This window comes from Macrobrachium rosenbergii, chromosome 49 (assembly GCF_040412425.1).
Source record: "Macrobrachium rosenbergii isolate ZJJX-2024 chromosome 49, ASM4041242v1, whole genome shotgun sequence".
In the NCBI taxonomy this organism is placed as follows: domain Eukaryota; kingdom Metazoa; phylum Arthropoda; class Malacostraca; order Decapoda; family Palaemonidae; genus Macrobrachium; species Macrobrachium rosenbergii.
Window position 1 is genome coordinate 34,063,606 of NC_089789.1, and position 25,655 is coordinate 34,089,260.

The window sequence follows — 25,655 nt, forward strand, 5'->3', positions numbered from 1 at the left end:
TATATATATATATATATATCACATATACATGCATATACTCTTTCCATTTCTGCTGTTTTTAAAACGAATCCAGGGTATGAAGCAGGAACCCCCACGCCCTCTACCATCAAGTGACTTTCACACCACGTAGGGCGGCGAGAACATTGTTATTTCTCGACATTCTGCATGATTGAAATGTGATTGCCATGGATACCAAATAGAGAGGCATTTACTCTTGGAAGAAGTCTACGTCTCTTTAGTAAGCGGTCCCTGCCTTGGGGTATTGATAACCGAGCTTCAAACTATCTGTAATTTCTGTTGAATATAATAACCCTCAAAAATGATGTCATTATAATGATGATCAGCTGACAGTTAGCAGTTATTGTTACCACAAACACCCATTTGAGCCTCCGTAGTTTCAGATATATGCCTTTAACAGCATTCTCATATTTCATTTATTCAAGTGAATTAATTATTACGTTAAATCATTCGTAACTGAAGATAGATGGATAAGTAGAAAATCACTAGTTTCTTGGAGCCAAACATTCTCAAGTGAATTAATTATTACGTTAAATCATTTATAACTAAGGACTGATGGATAAGTAGGAAATAACTAGTTTCTTGGAGCCAAACATTCTCAAGTGAATTAATTATTACGTTAAATCATTTATAACTAAGGACTGATGGATAAGTAGGAAATAACTAGTTCTTGGAGCCAAACATTCTCAGAATAACCATTTCGCTCAAACTTTCCCTGAAAGATGGCGCATACCAGGACTCCGAGCATGAATATGCACAAACAACAGTTCCGAATTCATTCTTTTGGACTCTTCAGGCTACCTGCTTACCTGCTTGCGCTATAACTCCAAGTTACTCAGCCCCAAGTGGCCTTGATATTTACTGCAACTCTGCTTGGAGAGAGAAACTTATTGTTGCGAGAATGCTTTTCTCAGAGGAGTCCCAAATACTAATAAAGGGAAACTGCTTCTGGCAGCAAGTGCTTCCTGTTTATGAGTGGGAGATGAAGAGTTTCACGTCGAAGGTTATACACAGTATTATTATGTGAGTCATATTCAGCTGTTTTGTTGACAGGCATTGAAAATAGCTCCCGTCGATTGTACTGTATGTTGCTGTATTTTCTCAAAAGGAAACTTTTGTAAGAACGCCAACATTCTCCTGATGTTCCGCAGTATTTTTTCCAAAGGAAACGTTTGTAAGGACGCCAACATTCTCCTGATTTTCCTCAGTATTTTTTCCAAAGGAAACGTTTGTAAGGACACCAAACATTCTCTTGATGTTCCTCAGTATTTTTTCCAAAAGAAACGTTTGTAAGAACGCCAACATTCTCCTGATGTTCCTCAGTATTTTTTCCAAAGGAAACGTTTGTAAGAACGCCAACATTCTCCTGATGTTCCTCAATATTTTTTCCAAAGGAAACGTTTGTAAGAACACCAACGTTCTCCTGATGTTCCTCAGCATTTTTTCCGAAGGAAACGTTTGTAGGAACGTCAACATTCTCCTGATATTCCTCAGTATTTTTTCCAAAGGAAACGTTTGTAAGAACACCAACATTCTCCTGATGTCCCTCGACACAATCGAATATATAAGCATTCCAGTTATGAACGTCACAAATGGGTTGGATGAAATGAGAGCTATATAGACAGTAATGAAGTGACGTTGAGACGTTTATGAGCAAGCACACAGTTGGATAGCGGAACCAAATCCCACTTAATCCAGTAACTTACATATTTTTGTGACCCAATACTAATCTTATTGAGGCCCTTATTCTGGTTCAAGTTCATCAACCATTTTCAGTCAGCGTACAGTGGATGACAGCTAGATCCATCTGTGTCTTTATCCGTGCCTAGTGCCGAAATGGCCTTTTAATAAACCCAATGATGGCTCCTCCCTCCCCTCCCCTCCCCCTAAAAAGCACCAATACAGCTCGATGGTTTTCAGAAGACAATGGTGTCATTGACGGCTGTAAAGAGAGATATCCTCTTGAGCATAATTGCCCGTAAGCTGCTCCTATCGAGGGCTGTCAATAGAGAGAGATACATCCTCTTGTCATGCGAAATTGCCCATAAGCTGCGCGGAGTGAAAGCAAAAATGAAGATCTAGTGCATTTGATCAACATTCCAAAGCTTCGCTGCACAAGTTCCTCGCGCCCATAAAGGCTTCAGTATTCATCGTCGATGGCCAATGCTCAGACCGTGACGGCGAGGGTACGATTATTGCTTATGAAAACGTTGGGCGAATTTCCATAAAGGAAAATCAAAATTCACCTTGCAAAGCATGTCGCACGAAGTGACAGTCATCATCAGCCGAGTACAGAAGTGTATTTGCAAATGCGCGTCGGGGAAATTCTTTTAAATGCACACAAAAATAAAAGGAGCAAAAGAAAATGTACATGTTATTCCGAAATTGCAGAATATTCGCACAAAACTATGGAATGCATTCGAAAAACGTTACGTCGTTAAGCACTTGCATAAAAAAAAAATTCGAGATTATGGTTTTCGTTATTGGCTAATAAAAGTTAATCGTTGTTTGTAAGTATACTGTGCTAAAGGCATTATTATTATTATTATTATTATTATTATTATTATTATTATTATTATTATTATTATTATTATTATTATTATTATTATTATTATTATTATTCAGGAGTCCTTTAATGTATTAAAAGGAGATAGGTTAGTGTCGGGTTTTCTCATAAAATGTCAAACAACAACAAATTGAAAGAGGCAATAGACTGAGACTTGCTGAATAACCCTAAGCAAGTAAAAAAAAAATCGTAGTAATAGTGACGTAACCAGTTTTAAATAGTTAAAAAATGATTAGGATTTCAATAAACAATAAAAGTGGAACACCAGATAACATGAAACAATTAAAAAAAGAGGTAATTAAACCTGAGAAGTCAGAATTTAAGAAACAAAATTTAAAAAGCTGTAGAGGAGAGAGTAGCAACAAAAGAAGTAAAGTAGAAGAAAATGCAGATTAGGAATACCATCAGTTGTCTAATGGGGAAAAAGCAGCTGTCATTCAAGGTGAAATCTCAGTAAAACTTAGGCAGGAAAGTTTTCAGTGCATGCTACTTAAAACTTCTGCATATCCAGGCATCTCTAAGTCCCCTACGGTCACTGTAGTGGAAATTTCTCTCCTTGTGATAAAACGACTTTTTTTTTTTTATTGATTTGTTTTCTAAGATTTTCTTGAATTATTCCACAGCATTTGTTATGTAAATTAACTATGTTATCTAAACTGCAGGTTCATGAAGTGCTAGCAAGTTCTTCAATGACGAAATAATTTTTGGATTACTGTCATGTATCGTTTGCCCTCGAAAGAGTTTTACATTGACTATGTACCTTTTTTTTCACTTCTCCTTTTATTTTACATTTTTTTTCTTTACCCAATTCGAAATTCGAGCCGAAATCTCTCACCTGAGAAACTTGTCAGTGTTTTTCCAACTGGCTGGGGCAATCACTGATTATCATCCTTTTTCAGTCTACGCGCCATATTCGCTTACTATTTGAAAACGAATTTGGTGTTGACATTGTAACCTACATTCTCCCAGGTTTTTCAACGAAGTCGATACGAATAACACATTATATAGCATCCTGAGCTGCTCGGTATGTAGTAAGTGTCTCACACTGAACAGTTTTTATAATTATTCCCAAAATCTTCATTACGAGACTAATCTAGATCTAGAGTTATTTTCGTGATAATCATTACTTCTTCCTTCCGTAAGCTTGATTTAGTTCCTTTATTAAAATCGTAATGGGCAGTGTAATTTGGAGATCTGTTGTTGTTCATTACAGCATTGAGATATTATTAAACAGGGTTTTTTTATCTTACTCCCTTGCCGGTTGATTATATATTACACTCCTCCAGGAACCGCATGACAAATGCATCTTTACTAAGCGTTGTCTTTGAAGTAATATCCTAAAGTACCAAAAGCCGCCTAAGAGCATTTAGTAATGAAATCCGCAAGTGTTAAAATGTGTCGGAAAGAATGTCAGAGAAAAGAGTGTTTTTGGAAATTATTTAGATGACGTCAATTGTGCTCTACAGACGGTACGTACTTTTTCTGAAATGTAGCCCCAAAATGGTGGGGTTATCAAGCTTACCGTTACAAATAGCAAATGTAATGACCTTACCCAGCGTGAATTCACTTTGCTGTTAACAAAGTTTTTATTTTGTATTTTTTAATTTATTTTTATTTATTTATATATATATATATATATTTTTTTTTTTGCCGTTTGCTCTGTGGTCTTGTTCTATATCATTCAGGATCATCCATTATTTTAACAATATCTTCCTAACGCAATAAAACTAAATATGTGATCTTGTGCTTATCCTGGCGTCCTACTTCATGTTTGATATAAATAAACAAATATGTGTACATAAATGAAAGGATATTTACCGCAACATTGCACTCGCTCGCTACCGTTGAAGTATTTAGCAATGTTTACCTACAGAGAGAGAGAGAGAGAGAGAGAGAGAGAGAGAGAGAATCTCTCTTGCAGATGAAAACAAGGACATTAAGGATATTGCATGCAGCCATTATAAATTTTCAAAGTGGAAACTTTTCCAAACACTTTAGTAATTATCTGCCTCTGCAGTGCCATATTCATTTCTGACGGCCATGGGAGTTAGATGTGATGTAACGGCATGTTAATTATATTCAAAGCATTACGGAAATGGAGGCGAGTTTTTGAGAATGCTTTTCGCCATCGCGAACGAAATGACGCCGGGAAGAAGCGGAATTGATGATCAAAGGATCCGTAATGGCGTCATTACATCGAGTCAGAAGTACATTACACGCGGGGCATGAGGAAGCGAGCTCGTAAAATATTAGAATGGGCAATTGCCAGGCATTATATGCATGTGGGGCAATGGTTGTAGGTACGTTTCCGAACTTTCGAAAGAACGTATTAGTGTAGCAGACATGTGTGTGTGTCTGCCCTTGACTTCTGGTCAGAGGAAGAAGAAGAAGAAGAAGAAGAAGAAGAAGAAGAAGGATGGTCTGCCTTGGTCCAGAAGGATGGTCCAGGTATGACTGCGACTCGGACCAGGATGATAATAAAGGCTCTTCTGGGGAAAGTCACGCGTTTATTGCCAGGTTTTATTAGCCATTTTATTAGTGGGCAGCTGGGCCTGAATTGTTTCTAGATGCCTTGGGGATTAGATGTGATGTCCATTGGGAAAAAGATAAATATTTCTTTCCTTTTCTCTCTCTCTCTCTCTCTCTCTCTCTCTCTCTCTCTCTCTCTCTCTCTCTCTCTCTCTCTCTCCATAATGTCTATATTGCGTGGATATAGATATTCTTTCAAAGACATTACGTTACGGGTATGCAGACTGCAATTCCCATTTCCATCATTCTGCTAAAATATTAAAAAAGAAAGGAATGCCTCCTGACCTATTTTTTTTATATATATTTGCAGTTCGTTGTCTTATTTATTTTATCATTATACCTAGCTTGAAATTAATTACATTTACTTTTCCGTTATTTTCCTCTTTCACTGCTTTATCTGGATTCATATGCATGCCTTTGATCAGTATGACAGACTGACATTTATTTCTCATGTAGGACAGATCATATATAAGTCATGATTACCGACACTTAATTATTGTTGGTATTTAATATGTTTTAGCCTCTCAATATCGATTAAGTAAACTGTCCGTAACCCTTCTATTTAATAATCATTTAACAGCGCTTTTCCATCCCTTCCTGTACTGGATTTCCGTGATCTAATTTTCCGAATGATAATTAGAATAATATCAAAGTTCTCTCATTTCAACTGTATTTGCATAATTCTGTTAATGAAACCACAAAGTCACTAGTAATTCCTTTGAGAAAGGCCGGGAATCTCCTGTTGATTGAGTCAGCTGAGTTGGCTTTTGTGACTCAGCCTAGGCGTAGCCGATTAAGGTACAAAATGCTGTGTCAGACTTCGTCAGACTTGCTTCGTTTATATGCTTCGGTTTCCCGAGATTGTTAAAGAATATGATCTCTGTTTCCTCTTAAAGATGTTTAATCTCTGTAAATTTCATTGGTAGGATGTTTCCACCACTTTATTGGTTGTGGAAGTAATTGTCTGTAGGAGTTTACAATGGCAAGTTAAATATATTTTAGCGTATAATGTAACCATTTTTTGTTGTTGCGAGATGTTCACGACGTTTGTTCTTGTGGCGCCTTTTTTTTTATAGACATCGTAAAATATTCTTGGCAGATTTTCGCCCTTTTACAGACTGTGGCATTTGCTGGAAAGGATTTTTCGCCTTGTTTTATGAAGGCAAGGACCGTATATTTTATACAAGTTATATGAATAACAGGAGATTTTTTGAAGAAAGTAGACAATTCGGTAAACATAACCAAAAATATTAATAGATTCAAAACCAGTGTCGTAAAATGATATCCTTCCAGTCTAAGTATAGGATGATTAAATGCTTGACGAAGTATGAACAGTATGATAAATCCTTGACCAAGAATGAATAGAATGACGAAGTATGACGCCCAACACTCGACCACTTAGTTACAGAGAGGATTTCTAATTCAACATCCGCCTTTCAGTATAAGCCAAACGTACCGTAACTATGACCAAGTAATTGGCAATTAGGACTGTATATGGATATATTCATAACTAACACAAGGAGTAATTCAGGGGCTTCTTCTTCGTTAAAATATTCATCAGTTATTTCCAAAAAAAGATCATTTGAATTTATGTATAATTCAAGTAAATATTCTTTAAAAAAATTTTTCAATAATATTCAACCTTCGATTTCAGTGGGATTCGCAAGAGTATCATTCGCCATATTTTAATTCGACATTTTTCAGAGTTTTTTTTGTTATTACTTTGGGCTATTTTTCGTAGTTCTGAAGTTCTTTCCCGTTTCAAATAACATCGAAAAATTTGACAAGTTATTGAACCCTTGTATGTTTGAACCCACAGTGTAAGCTACACATGTACGTGCATTATATATATATATATATATATATATATATATATATATATATATATATATATATATATATATATATATATATATATATATATATATATATATATATATATATATATATATATATATATAATATATATATATATATATATATATATATATATATATATATATATATATATATATATATATATATATATATATATATATATATATATATATATATATATATATATATATATATATATATATATATATATATATATATATATATATATATATATATATATATATATATATATATATATATATATATATATATATATATATATATATACACACACACACGCACAGAAAGATACAGTGAGTTTTGTCACGTTAACACACGTGACTTTCTACATTATACTAAACAATATCAAGTTACAAATATGGAATTCACTTTACATCAGGAAAAAATTACCTTCAAAATTTATTATAATCGGTAAACATATACACAGAGTGTGTGTGTATGCATGTATATATATATATATATACATACATACATACATATATACATATGTATGTTTGTGTGTGTATACGCACTATGTAAAATTCCAATATGACGTCAAGGCATCATCAGCAATATTAGGCAAGAATGCAAAGGTTCGTTCCACTTGTGTGCCGCCAAGACTAGACCTTTACCATTCACTATCTTAACGTTGTAGCAGCCTCATAAAACCAATCATAACAAAGGTCTTGTTAGAAACCGAAACAGGGGCAGCAGCTGTTGAGAAGGGTTGATAACAGGATTCCTCTACCTTCCTGTCCAGCCATTAAACTGTGAAAGGAGAAAACTTGAGTTACGTGCGTGCATTAACATTTGCTCTATGTTTATAAAAGGGTAAAAAACATAAATATTCTGTTTGATGCAGTTTTTAGGTATTTTAAGACCGGTTCATCATTGCTTTTGGGTGTAGTACTCATTGTTACACATGAAATATGTAATTCTATATATATATATATATATATATATATATATATATATATATATATATATATATATATATATGTGTGTGTGTGTGTGTGTGTGTGTGTGTGTGTATGTATATATATATATATATATATATATATATATATATATATATATATATATATATATATATATATATATATATATATATATATATATATATATATACATATATATATATATATATATATATATATATATATATATATATATATAATATATATATATATATATATATATATATAATATATATGTTATTTGTATATATATGCATATAATGTATATATAATTATATATGTGTATATGCATTATATGTATATAATGTATGTATATATGTATATATATACAGTATACAGTATGTATGTATATATATGTATGTGTATATATATACAATATATACATATACTGACTGTATACATACATACATATATATGTATAATATATATATAAAGCAACTTAACAACAGATGACAAAAACAAAACTATGCAACGCCTTCAAGAAAGAGAAAAGACTTGAGATTGCTGACAAAGCGATATGTGGTTGAACGAAACGCTCCCACCCCACCCACCCCCAGTATCCCCATCGCTATAAACAAAATAGGAACTGCATCCCATAAACAAAATGCATCTCTGCCGTACAAGATTTATCTGAAGAAGTTCTGTACTCGTGAGCACAAGCAAAACTGGACGACGGAATTTGACAAGGCGGAAGGATTACGGGTAACAAGGCCGCGTTGCCTCCTTATAATAGAGCACCGTCCTCTGCACTAATGAGGTCTCGGTCCTACAAACATCGGTAAAGTAAACTCGCTCCATCCCATCCCTTGCGTATAAGATGACGATAAGAGTGGAAACAAACAAGAAATGTCGTATTTTATGAAAAAGTGAAAATCGCGTCTCTCCTCCTTCCTTTATTTCTTATTTTATATCTTCGTTTATAGAGAGTGGGCAGTTGAGGAGGTTCACGGCTCGACCTTGATTTTAAGGGTTGCTCGATCTTTTCTCTAATAACCTCTTCATCTCGTGCTTTCCGACTTCTTCTCTCTCTCTCTCTCTCTCTCTCTATCCGTCATTTTGCTTCGAGGAAAAATGTTACACTCCTGGGATTTTTCACTGGAAAGTTTGAAGAAATCAAACAAGCCGTTTAAACATTTCGAGGTTAGAAAAACCGAAGGCAATTGTAGAACAAACGAAAGATCTCAGATATTTGAGTTAAAACACTCGGTCTTTATCTTACATCTCCTCCATAGGGACAGAAAATGCGTGAAGACTGGTATCCAAGAATAAATAATTCGCAGAACAGGTACTCTTATACAAATCCCACTATTGTGTGTGTGTATATATGTATATATATATATATATATATATATATATATATATATATATATATATATATATATATATATAATATATATATATTATATAAATGTATATTGTGTATGTATATATATATATATATATATATATATATATATATATAATATATATATATAATATATATATATATATATATATATATATATATATATATATATATATATATATATATATATATATATATATACTGTAGGTTTGTATGTTGATTTAAAAAGAGAAAAAAATATTTGAGATTATTGCATGTATTGCCAATATAACCAGATGAGTCCTTCCTTATAAACGACCTTTGGTGGCCTGGTGATAATAAAAAAAAACATTTCAATTGTAGATTTTCATCTACAGTAGAATGTCACCTTTATTCAGTGATAAGATCGTTTGTCACTGATTAAAATTGACATCAACAACAATAGTGACAATATTTGCTCGAACTCTTAAGATTTTATAAAGCAATTATGCGATAAAGTCACCAGTTTTTTTTTTTTTTACCTTGATTTAATATATGGTTAAGACTTAGAGTATTGAGTAATGTGCAGGGCCTTTCGTAAATCCGTCAGTATTTAATGTCAAATGTAATTTAATATAATGTACAGGACCAGCTAAAATTGTGTAACCACACGGAAAAAAGAAAAGATACATCAGCAGGAACTTGCGATGAACATACTAAATATGGGACGTATAAAAGGCAGGATTTCGAATCTTAATTCATAAAGACGTTGGCAGTTAAAATTGAGAAGAGCATATGAATAGCAGTTGCGCTGTAGCTGTCATGAGATTCAGTCTGTCGCTGAAGTGGTTTTGGAATTACTACTTACTCTCTGCTGTGTGTGTAGGATTTAAAAAGAAATTTCTGTCTTTTGCATAAAACAGTTTAGCTCGTTTATTATTCAGCTTTTTATTTATGTCATATCCATCGAAGTTATAAGTTTGGTTTCTAAATATTTTTATAATGATGTTATTATAGCTACAGTGGATAATAATTACGACAAATCTGACAGCAAAAAATAAATAATATCATTGAACAGTATACCCCTTAAATGCAAAAGCATTTTAGGGCCGTGAACTCATGCCGTCACATAGTTGAGTAGTCTACTAATAGACACCTGACAAAATATAGTAACCTTTATGGGGTTACTCAGTGATCGCTTTCGTCAGGATTCAACAAAATCTGTTCGTTCGTATTTGAAAGATCCTACAAACACACAAAAGACAGACTGGAATATTTTCACGGATGAAAACGTAAAATGTTCCCTTCAGCTGCTTTGCAGTAAGTAACCACAGGCCTGTGCGTTTCTAATAGCTAACCAGTATTCGTACATTTTGAGAGAATGCAACTTGCGAAAACAATTAAGATTTCAGATGCTTTTATTTCGTCTTTCATTAAATGTACGAAAATTCAAACTGTGTGCTTCTTGTACTTGAGAAGTCACACCCCCTTTTTTCCTTGTCTTCCCTAAACGTAGTTGGAAGTTCTCCATCTATTCTTTGCCTAAGGCTGCATTCGTGAGCGGAACGTTGGTCTCAACTCGGAAAGAAGACAAACAAAATTGTCTTCTCCAAAGTTCCGTATGCTGAGGGCCCTCGGATGATATAATAATAATGGGGACTTTTATTAGGGAGATAGCTAATGGCCGCTGCTTATTTTAATAGCGCTATTTAGCCTTCTAGCCCTGGAGGCCCGTTATCTACGATTCTCTTCCCTCTGCGATGAAGATTTGGAACTGGCCGAGCAGGGCGCACTGGGAAGAGAACTAAGAGTCGTAGCGTTTTTGTATGACTGTTTCGTGTTTCATTGTGACATTTACGTGGCTTGTTTTATCTGTGTAATTCACGTTTATTGGCTCTCTCTCTCTCTCTCTCTCTCTCTCTCTCTCTCATCTCTGTGTATTTGAGTTACGTAACAAAAGCCGAGACTTAATCAGAGTTATATTCAGAATTGTATCTCTCGATAAACAATTTTGTATTTTTTCCCTGTTGTGTAGGTGTGTTCACCTGTTGGTAATAAAACTGCATAAAAAGAATTACATGCATTTGTATAATAGCTACCTACACTCAATAATAATCCCTGATTTAATTTTAGCCTAACGAATGAAGAACGTGTCGTAATACCATTGTAAATGCATTAGATAAAAAAAAAAAAAGTGTACTTGTCTTGCAAACTGTCAGCACAAAAAATTATCATTAATAAAAAGCTGAATGCATTTTTCAGGAATTCTGTTACTTGTAATAGGCGGAGTTAGGTGTTACACTAAAGAGATTCAGAAAGCATTTTAGAATGAGGATGCTAACCTTATTCCCTTCCCCACTACTAGGCTAACAAAGCTCGTTGGATTTGAATAGCATAGGCCTATATTCGATCCGTCTGATATATTTAATCATCATCATTATCATCGCCTTCATCGTTCCTGATCTCCACTAGTTTCATCCAGTTTCCCGTCTTATAGTTCTCATCCAGGAAGATCTGAGTCATCCAATTCTTCTGGTGCCGACAGGAACCCAGCTGACACTATCGCATGCTTGTCTCCAAGGGGTGATGCGAAGGACATGTCCTAGCCATCTTTATCTCCTTTTCTTCATTATCCCAGCTACTTATGGAACTTCCGGAATTTCTGTTATGGCATGATTTTAACTCTGTCCTGCCACCTGAGTCGTCGTATTCTTCTTAAAGCTTTAATCTCAGCCGACACTTTCTTTTCGATTTAGTTACGCTGTCATACCATGGTTTGTTTGTATATCAGTACAGCGCGTACCAGGCTTTCATGCGCATTCTCATTCTATTTGATTTATAAATCATATTCAGTCTGCCCGTTGTTGATTTCCCTTTATAAACTCTCGCCAAGTTTTGACTGAAGAAAATCTGTACTGGTTACTGTTGTTCTTAAACATTTGAAAGATTCAGCATCATTTTTCCTTTTTTCATTCAGTGTTATTTCGAACATGTGCTGACTACCCTCATTACCTCAGTTTTTTTTTTTATTATTATTATTACTTTGAGACCATCTCTTCAGAGTATGATACTTTTTATAAGGAAGCCTGTAAATCTTATGGTGTTTCGCTTATTTAAGCTGCATTCTCTGCTTAATCTAAGTCTGTCAAGTTTCTATCATTGCACCAGTAAACCATACCTATGCTGCACCTACCAGTCTTTGCCTCCAGACCACCATCAACAAATCTGGTATCTCTTTCTGGTATATCATTGTAACATTTTGTGGTTTCATACAACATTCATCTTTTATTTATTTGGACAGTAAGTTCGTTGGTGCACATCAATAAAGAATTCTATATTGCAGGTTTTTTTGTTTAAAACTTGCTGCCAGTAATTTATTGCTCACTGCTCCTCAGTCAGTCAGTACCTTTTCTGCGGTTAGTGTTACGATTTTGCCTATGCTTTCTCTATCAGTTCTGTCTGCTCCTCCTGAAAAATCCCGTTCAAATTTTTCTGTTCCCATTCCTTTGCACGGTGGTTCCAATCAACTTGTGTTTCTACTGTATATCCATTGAATTTATTTTTTACCTGTTCTGTCTGTCCAATATGATTTAGGGCTCTTACATTCTAATTAACAATTTTAAATCTACCCTTAGTATTTATAAACTGGGAGACTCTTAGCATCCCCACATGCCACACAATTAAATTGTCCCTATTTATTTACGTGGCAAAATCCAAAGAGGATTCATTGTTTCTTGTTGTGCGCAGTTCCTAGCTAAGACCAGTGACCTCTGGAGTTGTTGATTGATTGTTAATCAAGGCCGTCCTCTAGGCACCTAGTGTTGAAGCTGAGGTATCAAAGTGCTCAGTGCCTTAACCAGATCAGTCTTCCTGCTGCCGTTTCTGGTGCTCACCCTGAGCAGAGCCACAATTTTCGATTGTGGATTTAGCCTGTACTCAAAGAGGTATCAACTTTGCAAGGCAGCAGGTGTTCATACCCAGAGTTATGTGCCCTGATCCTGATGTTCACTACGGGACAAGGATTCAACTCCCTGAGGGTGTATACATACCCATGTTTCCATACATATATTATATATATATAATATATATATATATATATAGTATATGTATATATATGTATGTATATATATACACATATACATACATATAATTATATACACGTATGTGTGTATGTGTAGGGTTATATTTAAATTCATACTCACTGCCTAATTATTCTGCTTAAAACAACCCCCCCCCCTCCTATTTCAAATCGTTCCTGCGTAACCAGCTCATTTAAGTGGCATCAAAACGTAATGATTCAGGTTCTTGAACAGCAGCACTAGTACAAGTCACACGACTGGATAATGCCTCAGTAGGGAGACCGTCCTCCAGACTAATGAGGTCTTGGCCATTCAGACAGCAGTAAAGTAAACCCACTCCTTCCCTCACACACAAACACACACACGCACAAGATAATGAAATCAACGAACGGGAAAGTTCAATTATTGAAAAGTGAGAGCGGAAGTGGAAGGCGTTTGTTTGTTCTTCATTTTCATTTCCATAATTTAAAGAATAGCTCAGGGAGTAAGTGAAGTTGTCGTTATTAGATCAGGATATTTCATATAAACGCCGGCTTCATCTTGTATTTTTGTTGAATCCTCGATGAGAAATTATTTTCCCAAAGGAATTCTGTAATTCTTGTTTTCTTTAAGCACGCAAAAGTCTCCTTATAGGCAGAATGGATTTTCTTAATCTTAGTTTTGTGGAATAAAATTTAAAACTTAGGAGTCATGTTTAACTTGAAACGACAAAGATCCATTAAGTTAGGTTTCCTTCCAATAATTCCGGAATCAAGTTGAGGGTGTTTTTGCTGGCAAAATTACGCAGAAAAGTTATGTGTCCATTTTTACGAAAGTTATACCACATATGTGCCTTGTGACTGGCAGTAAAGAAGTAGACTTTGGCAGTGGAAGGAATTTTATGGATGTATTGCTCTCGTGGCCTTAAGAAGTCTGAACGGAACCGATCGTTACCATAGATTCTGTGTGGCTTTTGTTAGGAGGATTATACAGAAAGTTATTTGTGTTTTTGTTTTTTTAACGAAAATCTTGCCAATAGTGTGATTTTTACCGCAATAGATTTTAGTTTTTTAGTTTTTAGGGGTACACATAGGAGAAGGATCCTTATTTTTTTTTTTTTGGGGGCGGGGGTGTTGAATCGCTCAGCGTTGACTGAGGATTGCGAGCAATGAACACTCTTTGTTTTAAAGTTCTTTTAAAAAGCTGGGGAACCAATGAAGAAAACATTTCAAGAACAGTGGTAACCGTAGGGACCTTTGAAAAAATATGAGATGCTAATTTATTTCTGTTTATTATTTATGTATGTATATATGTATTTCTGTTATATATATATATATATATATATATATATATATATATATATATATATATATATATATATATATATATATATATATTATATATATATGTATATAAATTTATACATTATATATATATATATATATATATATATATATATATATATATATATATATATATATATATATATATATATATATATATATATATATATATATATATGTATATATATATATATATATATATATATATATATATATATATATATATATATATATATATATGTATATATATATATATATATATATATATATATATATATATATATATATATATATATATATATATATATAAATATATATATATTATATATATATTTGTGTGTGTGTTTTTGGAGAAATAATCGGTAACCAACATCAATATAGCAAATTCTGATAATGATACAGAAAGGGCCAAATATTTTATTTTAGGTAAATATGTCGATTGCAAACGTTAGTCCTTATAAAATTATGATGAACGGTAGATCAAATGCCTGTATTTTTTTTTTAGCCAGAAATGACTAATTCGCTGAGATACATGATAAAATATCAAATGTAATTAAAGCGATATCATAACCATAATTAGCAATTTATTATTATAGCGGGCAATCATAAGATTAATGAACACATTAATTAATTCTATTCCAATCTATGATTTCGTGATGTAAAGGTCCCTCTCATTAATTTGAGGACGATAATGAACTTATAGATATACCAAACCCTTCTGAAAACTATCTGCGTAGGCTAAAATAGACAACTATCAATTGAATACGTAATTAGGATCTTCAGTATTTGTGTTTAACTGGTACAGTATTAATGGACCTTGTGTTCTGTTTATGGAAATCATTGTTAATATCTTTCAGAACTTGCAGATTAAAGACGAATGCCGTAAAGTAACTGTTGTAAAATAATTTTTGTGTGTTTACGAGTTACTTTTTCGTCTAATAACTTGAGTGTACTCTTTGGTAAGTTAGAGAAAATTTATTGAAGTTACATTTGACGAAAGTTACAGCAAACTTTTGAAGTTATATTTGACAAAGTTAGAGAAAATTTGTCGAAGTTACATTTGACAAAAGTCAGAGAAATTTTTTAAAGTTATATTTGACAAAGTTAGAGAAAATTTATTGAAGTTACATTTGGCAAAAGTTAGAGAAAATTTTTGAAGTTATATTTGACAAAAGTGAGAGAAATTCATTGAAGTTACATTTGACAAAAGTTAAAGAAAACTTTTGAAGCTATAACTGACAAAGTTAGAGAAAATTTATTAAAGTTACATTTGGCAAAGTTAGAGAAATTTTTTGAAGTTATTTTTGACAAAAGTGAGAAAAAATTCATTGAAGTTACAACTGACAAAAAGTTAGAGAAACTGTATTTGACAAACATAATAAGAATCGATGTAAATCATGTATTTAAGCATAAAAACATAATTGAGCGTTGCGGGTTAATTGGTCTGTTTCCACTTACTTTTTTTGTTTTTTAGTTACTGCGAAATTTTCATGTACGTAAATACAAGATCGATAACGCGCCAGAGTTAAAAAAGATGAATTAATTAAAACAAAAAGATGAATTAATTAAAACAATAAAGAAAAATCTCCCCTGTAATCACTGTATCCAAAAGATCTTGTTTACCGAGACTGTTTTGGACAGTTCCTAACCTTTCATCTGGCAAATCAAGAATGGCATTTACCTTATTGATCTGTCCCAAATAGAACCTATGTTTCGAAAAGGCATCTTATTTAAAGGTAGGCCTTGCGAAGTATAAGGTAAGCACACTTTTTTAATATTTTTAAAAGGAAATTAGCCAGGAATTCCGTTCCGTTGATCAGTCATTTTTGCATCTGTTCTTTTACCTCGTGTTCGTGTTTCTCTTAATTTTTTACTTTATTTCTTTATTCGCTGGTTTTTTTTTTTTGTATTTCCAAATCGATTAAATACAATGCTTGCAATTTTTTTATATTCTACAATAAAAGATCATCAGTCAAAAGAATAGACAGAATTATTCCAAGTTCGTGAAAATATTTTATCGGAAAACTTCCCATTTCCATGGCTGGAAATTATGATCATCAAGGACTGACCTAGTTTAATTACACTTAGCCTAAAATAAATCTAATCCATCGGTGCGCCGAGGTAAAATATCAAATGTAATTAATTTCAATGTAATCATAATTAGAAATTTAATATCACAGCACGGAATCATAAAACTATCGAACACAATTAATTCAATTCCGAAAAAACGACCTTATATCTAGGTCCTTCTCATTAACACTTAATGATACTGGACCTGAATTTCCACCAGTGCCAGCACTTAAAACTGCAAACGCTGTGAAAATTAATCAAACGGTAATTGGCGAGCGAAATAAAGACTGGTGTGATGTATGATGCCAGTTAGAACCATTATTGGAAGTCACCCTGTTATAGGGAGAACATGTTCCCAGTATTTCTGATACACCTGACTTTTCCCTCCACATAATCTCTTAAGTACCCGGGAGAAAAATCTAGGAAATGTATTCATGTACTGTTTAGTAAATCAGATATTTAGTTTCATAAATAGTGTTTCAAAACATAAACACGACTCTGAAGTGTACTGATCACGTAGACTGCTTCCCTTTCTTGTATTTTTTTCTACGTCAATAAAATACTCGTCATTGAAAAATAACGTTGTAATTTACAAGCGCATAGGATAACAAGCTTAATAGAGCAATTAGAATAATTGATAGCTATCGCTGTCTCTAAATTTAAACTCTCCGTCGTTATAACAGTCACGGCTAGGACTGTATAATATTTAACTAGGTGACCTTTTACTTAAAAATTCCCCCTTCCCAGAACTATCATTCACAACTGAAAGGGAATGAAAGATGGTCTTGATGAGATTGTAAAAGACCCTATCGTTAGATTCTATACTATACATTTACGTAATTGCCAATTCCCGGCTTTTTACTAAAGAAATCCTAAAATTTATCAACCAGTCCATTTCAGAAGTGTATATGACACTTATTCTTCAGCTGAAGATTACAGAGCGAGAGAGAGGGGTCAGGCAACCCCACTCAAAACAGTCTGACATGAACTTGATTTCACAGATCGTTCGATACCTCTTCTGGAATTCTCGTTTTTCCGAAAATGATCCCTTAATTGTCGTGCATCGCTTATGTTCCTCATTGGCAGGGTTGGTATCGTTCTCGACTACGCGCTGCTGGGCCCGCATTCAATTCTCCGACTAGCCAATGAAGAATTAGAGGAATTTATTTCTGGTGATTGAAATTCATTTCTCGCTATAATGTGGTTCGGATTCCACAATAAGCTGTAGGTCCCGTTTCTAGGTAACCAGATGGTTCTTAGCCACGTAAAATAAACCTAATCCTTCGGGCCAGCCCTAGGAGAGCTGTTAATCAGCTCAGTGGTCTGGTTAAACTAAGGTATATTTAACTTATCGTTATTGTCAGTGTTTTTTTTTTTTATTTATTGAACTGCCCTCATTTTCTATTTTGCATTCACTCTCAAAGCTGTAACTCGATAGAATATTTTTGCATTTTTAATTAGTTCCAGTGCCATTCATTAAACTCCGCGCCAGCAGATCACTCGAAAAATATAAGCTATGGAAGATAATTCACTGAAATATTTGAGAACTCAGGAGAAATTTCCTTGATGCCCATAGCTTGATTCCAGGCTTGACTTGATATTCTGTCTAAAATGTAAATATCCACTGTTAAAACTGAATACCAATTTCCTCTCCTGTTGCATGGCGAGCCAAAATGCTGACTGAAAAGTACATCTAAGTATTGATTCGCCAGCGATGATCTTTTGTAAAAACATAGCTTGTGACTTTTATGAAGTCGAAGCCCCACCAACCATCAAGTCAACATTCATACAGCAATATACTTAAAAATTAATTTCTATTCTAATTCTACAATTATCAGTAAGGCATTACAAATTGAATACCGCTATTTGTAATGTCTTACTGATATTCTGAGACGGTCTTGTTATGAGTTCAAGTTTAGAAAATTTTAGAACTTGATCTTACCTTTTTACTTCTGTAAAATTAATAAGAATGTTGGACATTTATTAATCCTAGAAACAATTTTTTAAAATTTTATCTCCAACATTTACAGAATTTTCGTAGTTTCTAAGTACTAAATTCTTCATGTAAACAAAGTTGTAATATTCAGTTTATTGAAATATATATAAACAAATAATTAACGTACTTTTACAGAAGTGATTGAAATAGATAATGAACGTAGTTTTACACTTATTGAAATTAACAAATAATTAACGTAGTTTTACGGAGTTATTGAAATAAACAAATAATTAATGTACCTTTACGGAGTTATTGAAATAAACAAATCATTAACGTAACTTTACAGAGTTATTGAAATAAACAAATACTTAAGGTAATTTGTGAGCAGGACATTTTCCATGAATCGTTACGATAGTATGGCTACATTATTCCGGAGAGTTTCTGTTCTTTCCAGGCAAATTTTGTGGAATCTTTACAAGGATAGAAAGTTCGTCCCACTCCTTTCAAGCAGAAACCTCCAGGGCTAAGAACGAAGGTAAAGACTTCTTACTTTAAATGTTTTCTTATACTAGGAATTTTGATTATTATTTTAAAAGCTGTTCGTTTAATTTAAGAATCTCTTTGTTATGTGATATGTAACTAAGGAAGCTAGTGTGTTTAGGCGCATGTAAATCAATTCTGTGTGTGTTTGATTTCAATATTTAGCTATTTGAATCGATAGCCACACCTTTCTGCAATTTTGAAATGAAGTTTCCTCTAAAACTTTCGAGAAGGTTAATAATTTACTCATGTTTTGTCTACAATTTACTTAGAAAAAATTTCCGAGTGACCTCTGAATTGATGTACATTAAATTTAGCGGGATATTGGGTTTCATGTATTTTTGTATTCAATTTTTGGAAATATTTTCTTTTTAGAAATATTTGGCTTTTGTATTTCCTGAGTTCTTGCGAATTCCGTGAACTGTTATTTTTCTTTTAACTGCGAATTGCGTGAACTATTATTTTTCTTTTAGCTGAGCGGTTGAATTTAACCTACCATCGTTACCAAATTCAAACACTGAATATGAACCTAAGATGAAGACCAATACTGTTCCTAGTGCATTAGTGAAACCTCAAAACTAGAATCCCTATAAGCATATATATATATATATATATATATATATATATATATATATATATATATATATATATATATATATATATATATATATATATATATATATATATATATATATATATACTGTATATATGTGTGTGTATATATATATATATATATATATATATATATATATATATATATATATATATATATATATATATATATATATATATATATATATAATTATAAATTACATTATGCTCCTGTATGTGCTTCAGTTTTGTTCTTTTTTATATTCTTATAAAGAAAAACCTATGAAACTATACAAAACTTTATAAGATGATATTCATATTTTCATACGTCTGCTATGTCATTTCTGATGTTTACTCGTTATTTAGTAATAGAAGTATCAATAGGAGTAAAAGCTGAGTTCAAAAAGTGGGTAATTTTCTAATCCCGAACCTTCAATCGTTTTAGAGTTTTTTTTACTTAGTTTAGAAAGGTATTGGAAATTATAATGATTAAATCTTCCGTCGATTGCTAGAAAAGGCTTCAATTTTAAAAGTATAACTGCCGGTTGTATTTATATTTTCATCATGAAAATTAAGTTCAAATAATTTTCGATATATTTTACAGTTATTTTTATGTGAGCTGTAATCACAGTTAGGAACTTTCCATGTTATCAGGTAATCAGGAATTAACTGGTATGGATTTTAGTTTTCTGTAAAAGACAGCTATTGAGATGGCTTTGTCTGTCCGTCCGCACTTTTTCTGTCCGCCCTCAGATCTTAAAAATTACTGAGGCTAGACGGCTGCAAATTGGTATGTTGATCATCCAACATACCAAATTGCAGCCCTCTAGCCTCAGTAGATTTGATTTTATTTAAGGTTAAAGTTACCCATAAGAGTACGTCTGACACCTTTATAGGCACCGACAACACAGGCCATCACCAGGCCGTGGCTGAAAGCTTCATAGGCCGCGGCTAAGAGTTTCATGGGCCGTGGCTGAAAGTTTCACACAGCATTAGACGCTGTACAGAAAACTCGATTGCGCCGAAGAAACTACGGCGCATTTTTTACTTGATTTGTCTTTCAGTTAATTAGGTATAACTGTGGTCTTGATTCCCTGCTTCACCTGTAGGTCCTTGTATTTCATTTTTTTTTTTTTTTTTTTTTTTTTTTTTTTTTTTTTTTTTTTAGGGGGAGGGGGTCTCTTTATCTTGCTATCCAACCACTCCAAATTCCTCTTTTCACTGTCTTCGTTACTGCTTGGCTGAAAACGCCCGGTGCTCAGCTTTATAACCTTAATAATTTCAAGAATCATTCATATATGAAAGACTTCCATATGCATGCACAAAAATATATGCTGCCAATTAAAAAATATGTGAATAGAGCAGACTATACTGCTCAAAGCATTTAAGTGTCCGTCGATTGAGATTTAGTTTTAGCTGGAGTCTCCCTGTGTAAATTATACTTCAAGAAATGTTCGACGAAAATTTTGGAGTAAAATAGATTTCTAAAACACCAATGTTGGAAAGCCATCAGTGTCTCTGATACTTCCTTGTTGCTAAATGTGTGCCATTTTAATAAAAGTAGCGAAAAGAAGAGAGAGAGAGAGAGAGAGAGAGATACATTTATATATGAAATAGCTGTGCAAATCTCTTGTTGCAACCTTGAAAATAATTCAAGATACTTATGACGTACTCTCTTTACTTTGTTCCATTTTGGCCACTTCCGAATCTTCATTGTGAAGGCAGTGGAGTCGTAGATAACAGGCCGGTAGAGCCAGTAGAGCAAAATAGCGCCATTAGCATAAGCGCCGGCCATTAGGTAGCTCTCAAATAGGAGTCTCCAACATCATAATATTATCCAAGGGGCCTCAGTCGACTGGACTCCACAGAAAACAATTCGTATTCGTCCTTTGCCTCTTTAGTAGAAAATTGTTTTGTTTGCCTCAGTGAATATATGGGAGACCGCAACCAGAAATGCTATATTTAATTCAAAAGGAAAAAGAACAAAGGTTTAGGTTAGCCATTAATAACCAACGGAAGAAGGCAATTAGAAATTTCAATGAGTTTGATGAAAGGGGAAAATTACAGATCAGATGTTTTACTTGACATCTTAAATGTAACTTTGTCTTTCTTATTTTACATGAATTACGAAGCGCAGTCATTTTTAAAGAGGCAAGAGGCGTTCTTTACATAGGCGTTTTATATCAGCCGGTAAATGTTAGCCTGCTCAGTCTTCCCTTTGGATTCAGTCTATTTTCTCGTTTGCCTACTAATCCTAATTTGTGATTTGGAATTTTCCACCTGATTTCATATGCATATTTCAGCAGCATGTGTGTATCATGACAGTGATAAATATCCCATTAACTCCTACAACAGGTCTTCTGCAAGGTTAACTATATAGCAGGTGTTTTTCTCTAAGGGTCACCAAAACTATCAAAACTCTTCCAAATCTTCAAGTTTAGCTATTTTTCAAGGTCATTCCGAACTTTTGAAGCGTCATTGTTTCAGGCATTCAAAACAAATGCCGATTGAATTGACATTTTTGTTTGAGTTCCTTAAACTTTTATACAAAGGCAAGACAATTTTTTCCTTGGGTTTCTTGGATACAAGACACAGAGAGAATGTAGGTTGAGAAATATAGGATTCGAGAAAAGTTATTAAAGAAAAGAAGAGAACATTAGAGTCACTGTCGGGAAGATATTTTCTTTCACGGTTGCATTACTCTGCCTCGAAGTTATGTGTACCCCACATTCTCTGTCTCTCCGTAAAATGAAAGAAATAACAGAATGAAGAAGGAATGACGTTTTCCATCTCTCGTTTTCATTTCCTTTTTAAGTGGTGACATTTCTCGTGTGTTTCCTTCATTATCTTGTTCGTAAGAGATGAAGTTACCTAACTGTTGCTTGTAGGACTTAGAGCTCATTAGGGAGGAAAAATGTCTCCCATTACGAGGACATTACTCAGCCTTGCAACTTGTACCCCTTCTGTAGAAGAACTTTAGTTCCTGGGATTAGCTTTGCTTCAAGTTACAAAATTTCTGAAGGGAAATTAGTGGAAGGAAAGAATTAGGAGCAAAATACGGCCTACGAGTGATCTTACATCACTGGATGAGAAACCACATTTCTTTCTAATTTTGAATTGCTTCTCTCGTTTGACGTTGCGAAAGAATTCTCTCTTCTTCTGCAGTAGTGAGTTCTAAAACCAACTGTTATGTTGACTGTCTTCAAGCAAATGTCTTCACCTTATTTTTCTGTAAGTGAGCGTTCCTTTTAATTTATATATTAGTATTTATTTTGCAGTTATTTTTAAATAAGAGTGGCACATTTAAATGTTTTTTTTTCAATTCGCGATGTACTGTCTGAGAATAAACCAAGTCTTTTGAATGAAGTGGATGTTGACCGCAGAAATTTTGTAATGACCGGTACCAAGTATATATCTCAGAAAAATAACAAATATTTTCAATCACAGAATCATTAACGAATATAATGTTATTTACAGTGAATATTAGAAACCCCAGATGATAGCAAATGGTCGCATTTTTAATTCGGGTTCAAATGTTTCGTTAAAAATGATCCAACGCAAAGACTTCCCCTTTAATACGTATACACTATACTGTATAATTACAGAAACGTTCAATGTTCTACTGTAGGTATAGCTTATTCAGATGTAGCCAAACATGCAGCCAGAAATAACTATGAAACATTCGTAATGAAACAGAAACGCGGACTGACATGTAATGAAATAGAAATACAGACTGACATGTAATGAAACAGAAATACAGACTGACATGTAATGAAACAGAAATACATACTGACATGTAATGAAACAGAAATACAGACTGACATGTAATGAAACAGAAATACAGACTGACATGTAATGAAACAGAAATACAGACTGACAGACAAGCAACCAAAGGGTGACAAATAAATGTAGACTTGAAGGGCGAATCAGATATTTAAATAACATAAGAATGGTCAGAAATATGAACGAATCACTTTGCTTTTCTCTGATTAGGTCATTTCCAAATTTTCATCCGAGGGCAAGTGGAACGGTACAAAACACGCACCCAGCGCTAGTAGGCTAAATAGTGCCATTGAAATAAGCGACGGCCATTAGCTATCTCTTTAATAAAGGTCCCCATTATCATAATATCCAGGGGACCTCAGTGCAAGGGACTTTACGGTGGGCTGTGTTTGTTTTTCTTTCATCTCGTAAGTTAAAAGCGATGTTTTCTTACGAATGTCCTCTACGAGACCAACGTTTATGAAAGGGGAAGTTTGGAGGTGGGCCGTAGAGCATGTATGGAAGAACGCAGCCAGAAATTATCCTACACATTTACTTAAAGGGGAAATGAGAAAATCTTTGAGTCTCGTTTGTATGGGCGTGTGGACTACTCTTAATTTAGCAGTAGTAGTAGGCCTTCTTGAAGAAATTTTCTTAACGGATGTACATTGATTCTTTCATATACGTAGGTGTACTGTAAAGAAGAAGTTTTCTCTTACTGGATTCAAATACATTTTAGTTAGTTTTCAAGCTCTGTTACAATTATTTTTCCGTGTAATGCTTCTTGCCACACAGAACATTCTGAAATTCATGGAACTGGGAGGATTATTTTGACAAGCGTATACATAGGAGATAATAGAATCATATAAAGTAAGGTAGATTAATTAATTGATAAATTTCCAATTTCCCTGTCTAATTATTGTAACATTGACAAAAATGTGCGAAACAAAAAACAAACAGCAAAGCTTGCATGCTTTAAAAGACAAATTATTTTTTTTTATAAGACAAAGGAAAGAGAGAATACTCCTCGGGAAATATTATCTCGGAGGAAAAGTTATTAAAGAAAAGAAGAAGTGAGCATCAAAGTCAGGGTTAAGTAGGTAATTTTCCCTCGGTTGCATTATGCCGTGTCAAAGTTAGGTGGACCCCACCTGCTCTCTTCATAAAATGAAGAAATAGAAGGGAGACGAGTAGACTTTCGTATATTCCTTGATTTAATTTTTTTTTTTATTGCAGCATTTCTTATTTGCTTCCTTCGTTATCTTGTGCGTGAAGGATGAGGAAAGTTTGCGTTCCTGTTGTTTTTAGGACCAAGTCGTAATTATTATGGGGGACTGGGTTTCTTAAGAACTTCCGTCATTTTGTTTTGGTTCTGCTTCAGGGTACAAAACGTCTTAAGAGAAAGTAGTGACAGGCGGGAATGATGATCTTCATTATGGTAGAGGTACGGTATGTTTGTCTTTGGACTGGAAAATTGAAGGAAAGAAGGGAGAATCTTAGTTTGCATAGTAAAAGGGTAAGTGACACCATGGTTAACAATACAGGGCGTCCCCGAGTTACAGTGGCGCCGTTCTAATCTTACGGCACTTTTTCAAATGCATTTATCAAGAATAGGTATCTAGTTACAGCACTTACAACAACAATAGGTATCTAGTTACAGCGTTGTTAAAGCCCGTTAAACTGCGCCTATTAATTAATAAGCACCGACTTACGGCGACACTGGAACAGAACCCCTGCCGTAAGTCGGGGACTGCCTAAATCACAAATGCTCTGTTGTTGTCACCGACGCATTTGTCCTTCGCTTAAAAGCATACATTCTGAAGTCCATATACCTGCTGTTATTTGCATTTATCTATTTTATGGGGTAGTACGGCATCGGCTTTATAAAAATACTTGCAACAGCTAAAGCATTACCTATTTACAAATCAGCAGTACAGAGACATGCATTGGGTGTGAGGTATTCCCATGGTAAACTGAATTTGATATTTAGGGCTATTTGGAGCATAATATCTGAAAGCTTAATAAAACTGACTGTGAAGTAGGGCAAAATGTTATGCATAATGTAATGTACACACACACAAACA

At 33.8% G+C, this 25,655-nt stretch overlaps 1 long non-coding RNA gene across 1 annotated transcript in view; it reads left to right on the forward strand.

Moving 5' to 3' along the window:
• The window catches only part of LOC136832431 (uncharacterized), a 330,314-nt gene that overhangs the window by 21,013 nt on the left and 283,646 nt on the right, over window positions 1-25,655 (forward strand). Inside the window, exon 2 of the long non-coding RNA XR_010851200.1 lies at window positions 19,133-19,213. This is a non-coding gene — a long non-coding RNA (uncharacterized lncRNA). The remainder of the gene's footprint in view (window positions 1-19,132; window positions 19,214-25,655) is intronic.